Raw genomic sequence first — 16,721 nt, 5'->3', positions numbered from 1 at the left:
TTGCCCAAGTCCGTCTGAATGCACAATGGACATGAACAGATCTCAGGTTATCAAACAGGATGTTTACGGACGTGTCACCTGCCAGAGACGTATCTACACGTATCAGTAGTCTCATATAACTCCAACTGCACACACCCCACACCATTACAGAGCCTTGACCAACTTCAACAGTCCCCTGCTGACATACAGGGTCCATGTACTCATGAGGTTGTCTTCATACCCGTACACGTCCATCCGCTAGATACAATTTGAAACTAGACTCTCCGACCAGGCAACATGTTTCCAGTCATCAACACTCCAATGTCGATGATGAAGGGTGCAGGCGGGGTGTAAAGCTTTGTGTCGTGCAGTTATCAAGGGTACACCAGTGGGCCTTCGGCTCCGAAAGCCCATACTGATGATGTTTCCTTAAATGGTTCTCACGCTGACAGTTGTTAATGACCTAATATTGAAATCTGCAGCAATTTGCGGAAGGATTGCACTTCTGTCACGTTGAACGTTTCTCTTCAGTTGTCGCTGACCCCATTCTTGCAGGATCTTTTTCCTGCCGCAGCGATGTCGGAAAATTGATGTTTTGCCGGATTCCTGATATTCAAGATGCACTCCTGAAATGGTCGTACTGTAAAATTCCCAGTTCATCGCTACCTCGGAGATGCCGACCACAGCTCTGTATTCTGCCTGTTTACATATCTCCGTAATTGAGCACACATGCCTCCATCAGCTTAATACAAATGATGGTCATAGTCATTTCGATACTATTGATTGGCGACTCCATGGAGTGTCCTGTACACCACGACCGGGTAATGGATATACTTGGAAGGAGAGACAGCATTGGTAGTATTTTTTTGTTTTCTTAACCGCGATTAATAAAACAAAAAAATACGACCAATGCTGTCTCTCCTTCCAAGTATATCCATTTCGATACTGATGTTAAAACAAAGTGGTTAGCCTCGCTGCCTCTAGATCTCCGAGTCCCGGCTTCGATTTCCGGCCGGGTCGGCAATTTTCTTCGGTCGGGAACCGGGTGCCTGTGTTGTCCTAATCACTTCACCTAACGAAGACACACAAGTCGGAGAAATGACGTCAAAATCGAAAGACTTGCACCAAACAGCAGAACAACCCCAGCCGGTTATGTGATACGATCATTTCATTTCAATATAAGGAAAGACCATTTGGCTCGCTGATTTTATTAATTTTTCTGTTTTCATCTTCTGGTTTTTTTTTCATTTCTTTTTTTCGGGCAACAGGACCCAGTCATGCTCAGGTGGCCCAGGGCAACGGCTCGGTTGCTCCGGTCTAGCTACGCCTCTGCATACCAGTATCTCAGGAAAAGAAGTTCAAATCAAGATAACTTTTGGTGGGTAAGGCATCAGTGCTGACTGACTCCGTGGCGCAACGGTAGCGCGTCTGACTCCAGATCAGAAGGTTGCGTGTTCAAATCACGTCGGAGTCAAATTATTTTCATCTCTTCCAACGTGTTCAAAGTGATGTCGAATGGACACATCTTAATGCGTTTCACACTTTGGTTCCGAACTAACGAGTGCGTAGAATGGAAACAGGTATTCCAGAAATCCGTTGAAACGCTGGGTCAAACAATTCTTCGTTGAAAAGTAGTCCTCTAATTTCCATGTGTTGTGGTCTGCAGTCCGAAGGCTGGTCTGACGTAGCTTTGTATGCTGTGGAAGCCTCTCCATCTCTGCATGACTGCTGCTGTCCCGAACGAAAGAAGCACTCTTCGGTACTTCAATGGATTCTTAGTGTCACTTCTAGAGATGGCAGAGTGGTTACAAAACGCACAAAATATTAGACTACTTTATTATAACTTCGACAAGATAAAATACTTAACTTTGAAACAATCCATGTCCACAGGACTGTATATGTATATTTGTTACTATCACAGTACTCTAACGTATCCCTTGATACAGTAGAGAACAGTAGTCTCTTCTCTCTATGTACAACTGACTGTAAAATCTACTATACGGTTCTGTCTAACACGGTGGTAGTCAACCAACCGCTCATTAGTGAGCGTTCCAGCTTTCATGATAGGCTGTAGGCGGCAGGTGACTTAGTAATTTTTCCTGTTTTCCGTCGTTCCTTAACTGCTTCAGAATTCATGGAATTGTGTTCCGCCTATGCAAGTAATGGATGCAGGTTGTTTATTGCCATACGCGTTTCGCTTCTTTTAATTGTGAAGCATCTTCAGGGGCCTATAATACTGTTTCTTTTTATACATGTAATAAATGTCATAAATGTGGTAGTTGCGATAAGATACTATTTTACATTTTGTCATGTCTTTCTTTTGTTTTTAGGTTAGAATGAACTTTTGTAGCACAAATTTCATGATGTGGAATTATCCATCGCTGTTACGATTTCCAGCATTGTTAGCGCATGTGTATGAAAGATAAACACGCAGCGACAGTTGGCAACACGACACACATGTTGAACATAAAAATTTAAAGCGCAAGTGATGTAAGCGATGTGTTAAAACAAATGTGGGTGAAAGAACGGCAGAAATCGGCCAACTGGAGCATAGAGACTAATGCACACATCTCCAGGACCACACACATGGGCGAACAGTGCTGAAAACGTAAGTAACACCAAACTATTGTTTCACATGACGAAATTTGTGCTACAAAAGTTGATTCAACCTAGAACCAAGAGAAAAACGTGACGAAATGTAACGTAGTAATATATTGTAACTACCACATAATACGTTTATTATATTTATAAAAAGAAACATGGATTACAGGCTACTGAAGATGCTGCACAAATAAAAGAAGCGAAACGCATATGCCAGTAAACAAACTGTCTTCAACTAGTTGCATAGAGAGAACATTCCTGCACGAATATTTTTATTAGGTTTTCACCCAATTTTTACATAAAGTACGACGGTCGTTCAATAAGTGATGCTCCACATTTTTTTTCTCAGAACATATTTGTTGCTAAGGGTCTGAATTTTTTGACAATATACATCAACATGTCTTGTCCATGTCCTGTTTTTCTACATAGTCTCCATCACGTTCTATAGCCGTACGCCAACGTTGTGGAAGAGCATGTATTCCCTGCTGGTAAAAGCTGTTGTCCTATAGGCGTAGCCATTTTTTCACTGCATGACTGACACTCTCGTCATCTTTAAAGTGTGTTCCCCATAGAGAATCTTTAAGCGGCCCAAAGAGATGGAAGTCCGAGGGTGCCAAGTCTGGACTGTAGGGTGGCCGAGGCAATGACGTCCAACCCAATTTGGCGATGTGTTCCCGAGTTCTCATACCTGTGTGTGGGCGTGCATTATCGTGTTGGAGGAAGGTTTCTGCTGGATTCTTGTCCGATCGAACACGTCAGAGACGGTTCTTGATTTTATTGTCTTCACGCATGCCTCTAAATTGTTGTTTCAATCTCTTGGCATCACATCCACGAGAATGACGCCATCACAATTCCAGAAGACTATCACGATGACTTCTCCGGCAGAGGGAGTTGTCTTGAATTTCTTCTTTTGTGGTGAATGAGGATGATGCCACTCCATGGATTGCTTTTTTGTTTCCGGCGCGAAGTGGTGCACCCAGCTTTCGTTCCCCGTAACTATCCGCGACAGAAAGGCCTCTCCGTCGGTCTCAAAACGCTCCAACAATTCAGATGAAATGGCCTTTCCTTGTGGTCCACTGTGAGCATTCGTAGAACCCATCGTAAGCTCTTCTTTGAATATCCGAGTCTCGATCATTGCAGACGCACTTCCAATACCGTTCAACAACTGCAGAGCCTATTGTCGAGTTGTGATGCGCCGGTCGGCACGAATAATGCAATCCGCACGATTCAACATGTCTGGAGCAGTGGCTGTGACAGGACGTCCCGAGCTTGGCTGATCGTGGAATTCTGTTTCTGCGTTTCCTGAGGCTGTAACTTCCTTTACCCATCGCCCAGCTGTACACCTATCAACTGCAGCATCGCCATACACTGCACAAAAACGTTTATAGATGTTCACCACTGTTTCTTTTTCTGCACACAAGAATAAATAACAGCACGCTGCTTGTGAATCGTGTGTAGACGCCATATTGACGCAATATTACGGCTGTCATCTTCCAGAACGGTTCGAAAATTCACCGGCGCACAGAATAAACATCAATTGTGAAGCACCAACAAGGACGTTCGTCTATGTATATTAATGGCATTTTCAAAAAAATGTGGGGCAGTACCTACTGAACGAACCTTGTATTTTGGAACAAATTATTATTATTATGTGTTTGACTTGGTGTAATTTAGCATTACAGATTGTATAAAGGTACTTCCCTACTTTATAAATCACTATTGTTCTGAAACCGGTAGGCCGTTAGAAAAATTTAATACTAACAGGTATACCGAAGTGAACGACAGGTAAAAAGTCGTTGACTGTTGTTGTTGTGGTCTTCAGTCCAGAGACTGGTTTGATGCAACTCTCCATGCTACTCTACCCTGTGCAAGTTTCTTCATCTTCATATAACTACTGCACCCTACATCCTTCTGAATCTGCTTTGTGTATTCATCTCTTGGTCCCCCACTACGATTTTTACACTACACGCTGCCCTCCAATACTGGTTTGGTGACCCCGTGATGCCTCAAACATGCCCTGCCAATCGATCTGTTCTTCTAGTCAAGTTGAGCCACAAATTCCTCTTCTCCCCTATTCTATTCAGTACCTCCTCATTAGTTACGCGATCTACCCATGTAATCTTCAACATTCTTCTGTAGCACCACATTTCGAAAGCTTCTATTCTCTTCTTGTCTAAACTATTTATCGTCCATGTGTCACATCCACACATGGCTACGCTCTATACAAATACTTTTAGAAAAGACTTCCTGACACTTAAATCTATACTCGATGTTAACAAATCTCTCTTCTTCATAAACGCTTTGCTTGCCATTGCCGGTCTACATTTTATATCCTCTCTACTACGACCATCATCAGTTATTTTGCTTCATAAATAGCAAAACTCATCTACTACTTTAAGTGCGTCATTTCCTAATCTAAATCCCTATGCATCACCTGATTTACTTAGAATACATTCCATTACCTTCATTTTGCTTTTGTTCGTCTTACGAAGACTCTTTCCATTCTGTTCAACTGCTGTTCCAGGTTCTTTGCTGCCTCTGACAGAATTACAATGTCATCAGAAAAGCTCCGAGTTATTTCTTCTTCGTGGATTTGAATTCCAACTCCATATTTTTCTTTTGTTTCCTTTATGCTTGCTAAATATATAGATTGAATAACATCAGGGATAGGCTACAGCCCTTCCTCCCATCCCAACCATTGCTTCCCTTTCATGTCCCTCGACTCTTATAACAGCCATCTGGTTTCTGTACAAATTGCAAATAGACGCCGGCCGCTGTGGCAGAGTGGTTCTATGCGCTTCAGTCCGGAACCGCGCTGCTGCTGTTGTTGCAGGTTCGAACCTGCCTCGGGCATGGCTGTGTGTGATGTCCTTAGGTTAGTTAGGTTTAAGTAGTTCTAAGTTCTAGGGGACTGATGACCTCAGATGTTAAGTCCCATAGTGCTTAGAGCCATTTGAACCATTTGATTTTGCAAGTATCCTTTCACTCCATGTATTTGACTCCTGCCACCTTCAGAATTTGAAAGAGAGTATTCCAGTCAACATTGTCAAAGGCTTTCTCTAAGTCTACAAGTAGTAGGGCAAAGAGATCATGACCACTCTGCATTGCTGCCAAATTTAATCAACATGGCGGATCCAAGATATGGAAACATTGCAATGACGTCATTACAGGACGTTCTAATTTTGGCGGGAAAATAGGTCAATCAGGCAACCTCCACTAATCTAAGCTCCTCCACTCCCCTCCCCCTCCCTTCCCCCAGAAAATGGCGAGAAGTTCCTTTAAGCACTCATGTGGATGACCTAACACTTTTCGTTATCTAGGGTCTACGGAGACCTGGCTGTGAACAAAAGCTCGGTGAGTCGTTGAGCGAGGCGTTGGTCATCATCGTAACAAGGTCCGATCTCCCGCATGCCGACCCGCCGCAACTCAGCTGTGATTCCTACGATGTTGGAACGAGTGGACACTCTCATTCGAGGTGATCGACAGATCAGAATCAAACATCTCGCTGCACAAACTGACGTCTCTGTCGGCAGTGCTGACACAGTCGTCCACTACTGGTTCCCCGCCGTCTAATGAAAGACCATAAAGAGCAACGACAGTCCACTTGTGCGGAATAGCTTGCGTGCCACGAGGCTCATTGAGACAGATTTTTGTTGGACGTCACTGGCGATGAAATGTGGCTTCATCACTTTGAACCGAAAACAAACCCAATGGAGTCGCGCCAGACCATCTCTCCTCCAAAGAAAAGTTCAGAGCCACACTCTCAGCCAGTAAAGTCATGGCGACGCTCTTCTGAGACTCTAAATGGGCTTTCCTCATAGATGTCGTCCTTCATGGAGCAACGGTCAAGTATCAAGTATATTATGCAACCCTGAGGAAACCGAAGGAAGACTTCAGCGTGTTCGACGCCACAAAAATGCAAACGAATTTCTTCTTCTCCATGACAATGCAACATCTACACACGTCTGTGCACACAAGAAGAGCTCACAAATCTTCATCGCCCTGTTCTTCCTCACCTACCCTACAGTGGGTGGGTTGTTTCGAGGAAGAGACCAAACAGCAAGGTCATTGGTCTCATCGGGTTAGGTAAGGATGGGGAAGGAAGTCAGCGGTGCCCTTTCAAAAGAACCATCCTGTCATTTACGTGGAGCGATTTAGAGAAATCACGGAAAACCTAAATCAGGATGGCCGGAAGTGGGATTGAAAATGTCGGCCTCCAGAGCGCGAGTTCAGTGTGGTAACCACAGCACTTGGTCTACAGCCCGGATCTCGCTCTTAATCGACCTCCACATGTTATTCACAACAAAGGATGTATACCACAGGAAGCAGTCTGTGGATGAAGAGGAGGCTATTGATGCTGCAGGATGTTAGCTCTGACATCGAACAGTAGAGTGGTACCATGCAGGTCCACAGGTCCTCGCAGGAATGGGGCATAAGAGTTTTGTAGCAAAAAGAGTGGGGAATAATATGGTGTATTGGAATGGAATCCTGAATAAAACCGATCTGCTCCCGGAAAAAATGTGTTGTATTACTTGTTGAACGCCCCTCGTATATAACAAACACCCCAACAGTACTTTATCACCTAACAGCAGAGTATGGTAAAACAGAAAAAGTGGACAGTTTCAGAGACCTTGTAGAGAGTGCAGATGAAAACTAGCAGAAAAGAAGCTTGCGACACCAGACGAGAGAAGACGACTACCGTTTTTCGTAAGGCGCCAGTCCTATGCAAGAAAAAGGCGAAACTCGAGCACTACTACACGCAGCTCAACACTGAATGTCTGTACACAAGTGAATCCCTCAGAATGACAGGAAACGCTGGATTGAGAGAAGCCAACAAAATTGAGCGCAGTTTCCTTCACAAAATAATGAATCCTAGGATAATAGACAGTGTAGACTTTGGGGAAGAGAAAAGTGATTCATGGATGAAAGAGCAGCCGATGGAGTCAATAACGAAAGAACGAGTGTAGTTTTAGCGACATCTGTTCAGGATGGATGAAACCTGACTAACGAAGCAGATTTTAACGTATTGGATAACAGATCTAAAGTTGGTTTAAGGAAGTAAGGAAGGATCTCTAGAGCACTGAATTGAATCAGGAGGGCCCAACAATGATCGCCGACCAACAGCAACACATTAAGGACTTCTACGATGAGCAAAAGCAGAGCAGTGGCTGCACCAAAGAGAGATGAAAGGTGGGCAGAGAAAGAATAAAACTCTTTTTGGCTACAATTAAAGGCCTCCTGAGATGTAGTTACTGGATGTGGTCTGTAATGGCCCTAAACGAGAGAAAGAAAATTAGAATCAAATAGTAAATATTGTGGCATATTCTAAACGCCTATCAGGGGCGTAATCTTACTGTAGAAACTTTGGACAAAGTGGGTTGACCTAAAATTATACCATGTCGAGAAATAACTGCATTGTTTAGCTCATAATCACAGTACTGTCTCCTCACTTCTGTTAGCTACGGAAGTTTTGCCCTTTCTATCAGAGCTCACTCGGTGGGCAGTCACACAGTCACATGCTGGGAGAAATCTCTTGCTGCTGTCGTCAGCGAGATACTGAGCGGACCAGGCAAAGGGGGGAATCCCCTGATATCACGTGATTGCACTGTGCCCCAAGTCCAGCAGACAATGGATGTTACGACTCTGCCCCTTAACTCCCAGTGTCAATGTCACTCAAAGTGGTTTCACTCTTTCTGTCAGCGCAGCTGCTTCCCACGTTTATTTAGCGCTTTATCTGTGACCACGGCGCTCTGCCTCTCGTCGGCGCACAAGTGGCGCGGACAGACGCGGGAATCCCCTGCAGTTCAGCAAACTGCGACGCGCTGTGTGTGACTGCAGGTCAGCCAACTTTATTTTTATAGCTCGGGTACACGATTCTCGAATTCTCCGGAAGCGACAACATTTTTTTCTGGGTAGTAAACCTGTGCAGTGGGTACTGCTGCGCGAAGGACAAACATCCACAAATAACCTGCCTTCTGCCAGGTCTCCTGTATTTTACGAGGTCTGCCGTATTTTACCACATTTTCTCCTGCCTCTTGTAGTTTTCACAGGTATCTCGTATTTCAAGTGTTTCCCATATTTTACTCTTCTCACGTTTTTGACATGTTTGGTAATGTTTGCCCCCATGTTTCATAAAGTTTTATTTAATTATGCTAACATTTCTGTATCATTCAAAGAATGTTTAAATTTGAGCTTAATGAAAATAAAATGTTGAGCCTATTAGTGCTGAATTACAAATTGTTACATATTTCAACCTTGGCTGTAGAGAGTTTTTAAACTTATAAAAGATGATGTTTTTTGAATGATTTCAAAGTAAATAGTAAATATGAATAGAGCCATAATCGTATGAAAGTTGCTGTAATTAAACATTATGGTAAATATGAATAGTGCTACGATGTTATGAAAGTTTCTGTGATTATATATTACGGAAAATGCTGCTGTCGATCGCAGTACAATTAGTCGGTGAGCAAGCAGGTTACGTGATGAAAGCGGGCACGGCAATATTGAGGATTGTCCTCGCAGCGACAGGCCTCGTACTGCACACACTCCAGACAATGTGCAGAGAGTTAACGAATTGGTGACTGCTGACTGACGCATCACAGTGAACGAATTGTCACGCTACGTTGGGAGAGGGGAAGGAAGTGTTTGCAGAATACTGGAAGTGTTGGCGTTAAAAAAATGTTTGTGCCGGGTGGGTTCCCAGGATGTTGACAGTGGCTCACAAAGAAACAAGAAAAACGGTATGCAGCGAACTTTTAGAACAGTTCGAGGATGGTGAAGATGAATTTCTTGGAAGAATTGTGACAGGTGATGAAACATGGCTCCATCATTTTTCACCAGAGAGGAAGAGGCAATCAATGGTATGGCTCAAATGGCTCTGAGCACTATAGGACTTAACAGCTATGGCCATCAGTCCCCTAGAACTTAGAACTACTTAAACCTAACTAACCTAAAGACATCACACAACACCCAGTCATCACGAGGCAGAGAAATAATCAATGGTATGGCATCATGCAAATTCACCCAAGAAAAAAAAAAAATTCGAAACCACACCTTCTGCTGGAAAAGTTATGGCTACGGTGTTTTTCGATTCCAAAGGACTCTTGCTTGTGGACATCATGCCAAGTGGAACCACCATAAATTCTGATGCATATGTGACGACACCGAAGAAACTTCAAGCTCGACTGAGTCGTGTTCGACCACATCGGCAAAAGCAGGATGTTTTGCTGTTGTACGACAATGCACGGTCACATGTCAGTCAAAAAACCATGGAAGCGATCACAAAACTCGGATGGACAACACTGAAACACGCGCCTTACAGCCCTGACCTGGCTCCATGTGACTATCATCTCTTTGGGAAACTGAAAGACTCTCTTCATGGAACAAGGTTTGAAGATGATGACTCCCCTGTGCACGCTGCCAAACAGTGGCTCCAACAGGTTGGTCCAGAATTTTACCGTGCGGGTATACAGGCGCTGGTTCCAAGATGGCGTAAGGCAGTTGAGAGGGATGGAAATTATGTGGAGAAATGAAAATACTGTTGCTAAAGGATGTATCCACACAGTGTAAAACTTTCAAACATGTAGAATAAAAGATGGATTTTTTAAAAAAAATAGTGTGCATTTCTTTTGGAGTGACCCTCGTATGTTGCAATAAGTTTTCTGGGAGCCTACATTTTATCAGTGACACACTTTACCGCCAGATCTTTGCTTTCTCGTTGTGGTTTCTTCTATCCTCTCGATGGAAGTCGCCTCGTCGTGGTATAGGGTCATTCAAAGTCTGATTACGGCCAACGAGCGTCTCCATGGCATTGGTCTTATTCCGACTGGTCTTTGCGACACATGTCATCAACCTAATACACTACCACACAGACTCGTTTCTAGCGGACGAGAACACTGCCACTGGCTTCCTCACCCGATCAGCTGAAGCTGCTTTCTCTGTTGAACTTCTTCTGCGTCCGAATTATCTCGTTTTATCCCGGACGAAGACTAATTCAACTGTGTGGCTCTTCAGACACTATGCCCACCACGTAGTCAGGTGTGACAAAGATCCCGAACCCCGTGTTTTCTGCCAAAATTTGACGAACGCTTATTGGAAGTGGCAGAGGCTTCTACGTTATCGCGCTTTATGTGCAAATATGTTGCACCTTGTCTTTATCGTCAATTAATTGGAGAGCTTTGTTTTCTTCCTTTTTCTTGTTCTGGAGCCTTCTCTCATTATGATCTTCCTAAAGAAAAAAATTTGTATTCTTTTGAGTCCTGGAATTGTGGAGTTTATGTGTATCAAGTTTTATTTTCATAAAAATAAAATAATAAAAACAAAAAATATAAAAAATAACAAAAATTAAATAAAAAAGCAACGTAGAACCATATCCACGCGAGGAACTAGCACAGTGACGGTTGGGGAGGGATGAGAGGGTAGGGGGAAGCATCGCGGCCCACTTGGCTGCCAAAGACAAATGTCCAGAGTTCGAGTCCCGGTAAAAAACAAAGTCGGTAGAGAGGGAAACGTCCCAGGTCCCAGTCCCGGTTGGCAGACAGTTTTAATCTGCCAGGAAGTTTCACAACGTTGCCAATTTAACTTGAGCGTAGTAAAAGAATCCCACATGTGACAGATGACTAAAGCAAGCTACGGACAAACAAGTGTGCTTTTGGATTTCATCAGAGCTTTCGATACTGACGACTTTGATATCCTACTTCCTACTCAAAAGTCAAAATTTTTCTTCAAGTGTTGTATAATACCTTACCTCTTGCCATCGGTGCGTAATGATTGGAACAAAACGGCCACAACAATGGAGGGATTTAGTATGAGTGGTACCACAAGAATCAGTATTGGGTCCATTACTTTTGTTATTGTGTGTTACTGAGGTGCAATTATTCTTGCCCACCACAAATATGACATACACGCTGATGAGCTTCAGTTACATCTAAGAGCAAGTCCAACAAACATCTGCACAGCCACCCAGCATGCAAATACTGACTTATTAGCCTTATCAGAGTGAGTACAGAACGTATGTTTGAAACTTAGCCCATATAAACCGCAGGCAATCTTAGTCGCTCACAAAAGACAGTTCAGGGAATCGCTTCCACCCTTAAACCTAAACGGCGCAGAAATAACCTTTCTTCCATCTGCAAAGACGTGGGAATAATTCCCGACCATCATACTGAGTCAAAAACACAATACCATTCACTAAAAAGGAGTCAGCATCACTTTATTCGCTACAGGAATATAAAAATAATATTTCCTGTCGAACTTAAAAAGAAGCTTGCGGAGTCACTAATATTCCCCATACTTGACTATGGTGATGACATTCCGGAAGGACTTCCGTACGAGAACTCATGCAGGCTGGAATTGGCGTTGAATGCTTGTGTGCGATACATTTGTGATCTACTCTATTTCGACGATATCACTCCTGTCAACGAACAATTGTCGTGGCTACGTGTCAGTAAGCGAAGAGACTTATCATACGTTTGCTTCATCGTCTTCCCAATCATCGCACATGCTCTTTTTGTCTTCAACTCTCACGCATAAGTTAGTTGAAGTTAGATTAAGTAGTTTGTAGGCTTATGGACCGATGACGTCAGCAGTTTGGTCCCGTAAGACGTTACCACAAATTTCAATATTTTCCTCTTTCTTTATCTCTTCCACTTCCGATGATACTAAATACGGGTTCAAATGTGTTAATCTGTTTCATTGTTAATGCCGTTTGTTATTATTTTTATTCTCATTTATAATAATAATTATTATTGTTCTGATTGTTATGTAATATTTTTTCCAGATGTAAGGGAGGATCTTAATGGCCATAATCTGGTGAGACTGCTGGCCGGGTTGGCCGAGCGGTTCTAGACGCTATAGTCTGGAACCGCACGACCGCTACGGTCGCAGGTTCGAATCCTGCTTCGGGGATGGATGTGTGTGATGTCCTTAGGTTGGTTAGGTTTAAGTAGTTCTAAGTTCTAGGGGACTGATGACCTCAGAAGTTAAGTCTCATAGTGCTCAGAGCCATTTGAACCATTTTTTATGAGACTACATAAAGAACAAATAAATAATACTAAAATGTGGGCAAAGTAGATGGGAACATAGAATACATTCTAATGTGCGGGCTGTCATCTGATAATGGAAAGGCACATTAGTAATTTATGAACGGATCTTTAGATATAAAAGGCAATGTCCTGATTAACTGACTGACTGATTGATTGACCCATCGTCGCCCAGCCCAAACCGCTATGTTTAAAAACTTGAAATTTGGAGAAGTTATGGATCTTAAACTGCAGGCGTCGTTTAAGAAGGGATTCCGACCCTAAGGGGTTGGAATAGAGGATGAAGGGCTTCTTTTTGAAAAATGTCGCTATTAAGGCTGTTTTGAAGCAGGACCTATAAAAACTGGTACTTGGTTTCTCGCCCAGAAATAAAGACGTGTATGTTTCAGTATTTTTGGAAATTAACTGCTACAGGAATGAAATAATGGGTAAAAGCTTTTTTTTGAAAATATATCATTATTAAAGAACTACTAAAGTCTTTTTAAAGGTGAATCTATTGACATTGGTGTTTGACTTCCCGGTTACAAATAAAAAAATACGTGCTTCAGTGTTTTTGGAAATTGAAACCCTAAAGGGGTGAAAACGGGATGAGACCTTTATGAAAGCATTTTTTACAGCTAAATTTGTATTTCGCTTCACACTTAGAACAGACAAATGTCACTGTTTTTGGAAATCCAACCCCCAAGGAGGTGAAGTAGGGGGTGAAACGTTTTATGAAAAATATTTCATTGCGAAAGCATTTTTAAAGCTAAATCATTGGCGTTTGGCTTCTCGGTTATAGATGACAAAATACGTGTTTCACTGTTTTTGTAAATTCAATCCCTAAAGGGGTAAAATAGGGTCAGACCGTTTCAGTGACTCATCATCGCCCAGCCCAGACCGCTGTGGGTAGAAACTTCAAGTTTGGAGGGAGTATGGGTCTTATACTCTGGCGTCGCTTAATAAGGGATTGTCCGGAATTCCACTCCTAAGGCGGTGAAGTTAGGGAATAAAAGGCGTTATTAAGTGAATTTTGAAGCTAGAACTATGAAAATTGGTATTTGGTTTCTCAGCCAGAAAATAAAAAATATATGTTTCAGCATTTTTGGAAAGTCAACCACTAAGGGGGTAAAATAGTGGGTAAAGTTTTCTTGAAAAAAGTGATTACTAAAGAACTACTGAAGGATTTTTAAGGTTACATGTATGACAATTGATATTTGACTTCTTGGTTAGAAATTAAAAAAATTACGTGTTTCAGTGTTTCTCGAAACTCAACCCCTAAGGGAGTGCAATAGCGGATGAAAATTTTTAAGAAAAGATTTTTAAGAAAAAATTTTAAAGGTAAACTTATTAAAATTAGTATTTCACTTCTCGGTTGGGTATAAAGAAATATTTCTTGAAGGGCGAAAGTTGCTATGGAAATATTTCCACAAGAACGCGAAAGGCATGATTAACAAAAGCTTTGGACTCCAGGTACCAGAATCGCTTTTTGGTCGGAAGTACATTCAGAAAAGACCATACTTATATGACATCATTAACGTGAGAAGCTTAAAAGGTGTTCCAATTTGTGAACAACATAAAAATTCGATTAAATAAAAAAAAAACTCTACAGGCCATACAGTTTACGCGAGCGAAGCAGCGGGCCCTAAACTAGTGTGACAAATAAAATGCGAGGTGCAGAAGTACGGAGAGAAGAAATTCTGAACCATTGGTGAATTAATCGCAGACAGCAGGCATCGGTTACTTAATTCCCTACTGACTTCAGCCTCTGACGCTTGGGGGTGAGTGTAGCTGGGACGCGTGGAAGTCGCCTTGCTGACTGGGTGGTTCACACGCGAGGCAGTAGTCACAGCCACCGTCAGTCCGTAAGTTAGTGCTCAACATTTTAACACATAAGGTCAAAATATCAGCTCACTGGAGCTGTTACTCAGAAACGTTAAAACTTCCGCTGTTAATTTACAATCTATTCTACAGAGCATTTTTTGTTGCTGAGGATTTAAATTTCCTCTAGCACACTGAGCAGTGTCCATTGGTTGTACTTCCATGTTCTGTTCTATGATTGTTGTGGAATAATGTGTGTATCAAAGGCCATTTTATTTTGAGAATATGTACGCTCTTCAAAATGTATTTTAAATGAACATCCTCTTTGACCTATATGTAATGCTGATCACAATCACTGCAGTTCAAGTTGAAAGACGGCTTATACATTCGGATTTATGATCATTACGGGGTTCCTTATCAGTACTGTGACGAGGTATGGTTTATCTAACAGTGACTGTGAACTTAACAAATCTGGTTAATCAGCGGGTTGCAGAACCCTCCTTTATTTGTCTGCTGTTTCGTTGTTCAAAAAAATGTTCAAATGTGTGTGAATTCCTAAGGGACCAAACTGCATAGGTCATCGGTCCCTAGACTTACACACTACTTAAACTAACTGAAACTAAATTATGCTAAGAACAAAACAGACCTCCATGCCCGAGGGAGGACTTGAACCTCCGGCGGGAGGGGCCACGCAGTCCGTGACAGGACGCCTCAAACCGCGCGGCCACTTCCGGCGGCTGTTTCGTTGTTGTGTTTCGCTGTTGCTATTCTCCGTTCATCATAAGAATAATCCTCATGTAAACATTACATTATGTATTCTTCCGCGTTTGCACGTGGAGGGGAAGCCAAACTGTCTTGAGTGCAGTCAATTACTATAATGAAGATACGTTTTATCCTGTGCGTTACCCGTACATCGACCCAGCGATGATTCGGGGCAGCGGCTATACCGGTACATTTAACTTGGACAGCACTGGCCAGGTAAGTGATCCAACTAACCTGCAGTGATGTGAACAGTTGCGGTTAAGACATAAAAAGAGACGAGCAGAGAACAATATAGCTTTTAATCTCATTTAATTTTTAATCAGAAGAAAATAATGTATCTGTACTTTAAACCGTAAATTCCTGAGTTTCTGATGATGCTCTTGTTAAATTAAAGAGAGAAACCGGTCAATAAAACATACTGAGAGCGACTTGTCTCTGTCCTTGAAAGCTTAATTTCAACAGTCATTGTTTCCACTGCAAGCAATGCCTACATTCGCAAGTTTTTTTTTCTCGGTCCATTCTAGATGTCAAGATGATTGGAGCAGTCCAAGCTGGTCATAAATTTATAAACGTTCGACCAAGAAAAATAAATTTAATATTGAAAATTAAGGTCGCGCTGTCTACCTACTTGACCATGTTAAGTCTTACAAAAATAATAAAACAGGTGCACGAACAGAGGCATGCAGATAGCAGTTTACAGTTTACCCCCCACCCTCCCCCCCCCCGCCACTATGCGAATGTCATAGGACAGATAAGCGCTGCGAGGAACCTTCCGCCACGTACTACGTTGTGTCTCTCGGAACACACGTGTGGATGCAGAGACGTTCCACCACAAGGTAAATCGCAACGGTATAAATGTGTCATCGTTACGACAAAACTTGTACTTGCAAAATAACGGAAACTAGCCGGTAACATGAGGACCTATGTTTTAACCGTTTCAGATCCTCTCGCTACAGTTGTGTTCGTTAACTGCTACTGTGTCCTAGCTGCAACACAAGTATTTTTCCCTATGGAAAACTGAGGTACACATTTGTGAATGTTCAACCTTTTCATCATGCGTCAGTGCTGCCAACTGTTGGCCACACTAAGAAAATATCATCAAGTCAATGCAGCAATGCGCAGCACCACGTGATCACCAGAATACACGCTCGTGTAATTGAATATTGTTATTGTTGTTTTACATGGCAATTATTGAATGATCATTTTATTCTTTATTACAACAGGGAATATTTCCTAATTACTTATTTTGGTCCATAAAATGAAGACAAATGTACAAAGTATATTTTGAAAATGGGTACATATTTTTGAATAAATTTTGCTTCTAAAATCATTTAAAAAATCACCTAAGATCATTACCACATAATTAAAAATTTTCGTTCCTCCAGAAAAAATTCAGGTCTAAAAGTGTTAAACTGTCCTCATGAGACCGATCACGAATATGTGGTCATGCAGTCTCGGATTTTTAAAGCTGACGCTAAAGAAAAGCCCGGAGATGCACGACTTGTCGTACACGCGTAGATGTCCGCGTGTGTTGCCTGC

General features: G+C 42.3%; 1 non-coding gene across 1 annotated transcript; it reads left to right on the top strand.

The window, feature by feature from the left end:
• The first annotated feature begins 1,381 nt into the window (after nt 1–1,381).
• On the top strand, nt 1,382–1,453 carry Trnaw-cca (transfer RNA tryptophan (anticodon CCA)). The gene has a single exon. It is a non-coding gene; the product is annotated as a tRNA-Trp (tRNA).
• The last annotated feature ends 15,268 nt before the right edge of the window (nt 1,454–16,721 follow it).

This window comes from Schistocerca serialis, chromosome 10 (genome assembly GCF_023864345.2).
Source record: "Schistocerca serialis cubense isolate TAMUIC-IGC-003099 chromosome 10, iqSchSeri2.2, whole genome shotgun sequence".
NCBI lineage: Eukaryota > Metazoa > Arthropoda > Insecta > Orthoptera > Acrididae > Schistocerca > Schistocerca serialis.
The sequence above is the reverse complement of the archived record's forward strand: the minus strand, read 5'-3'. Positions and strand labels throughout refer to the sequence as shown.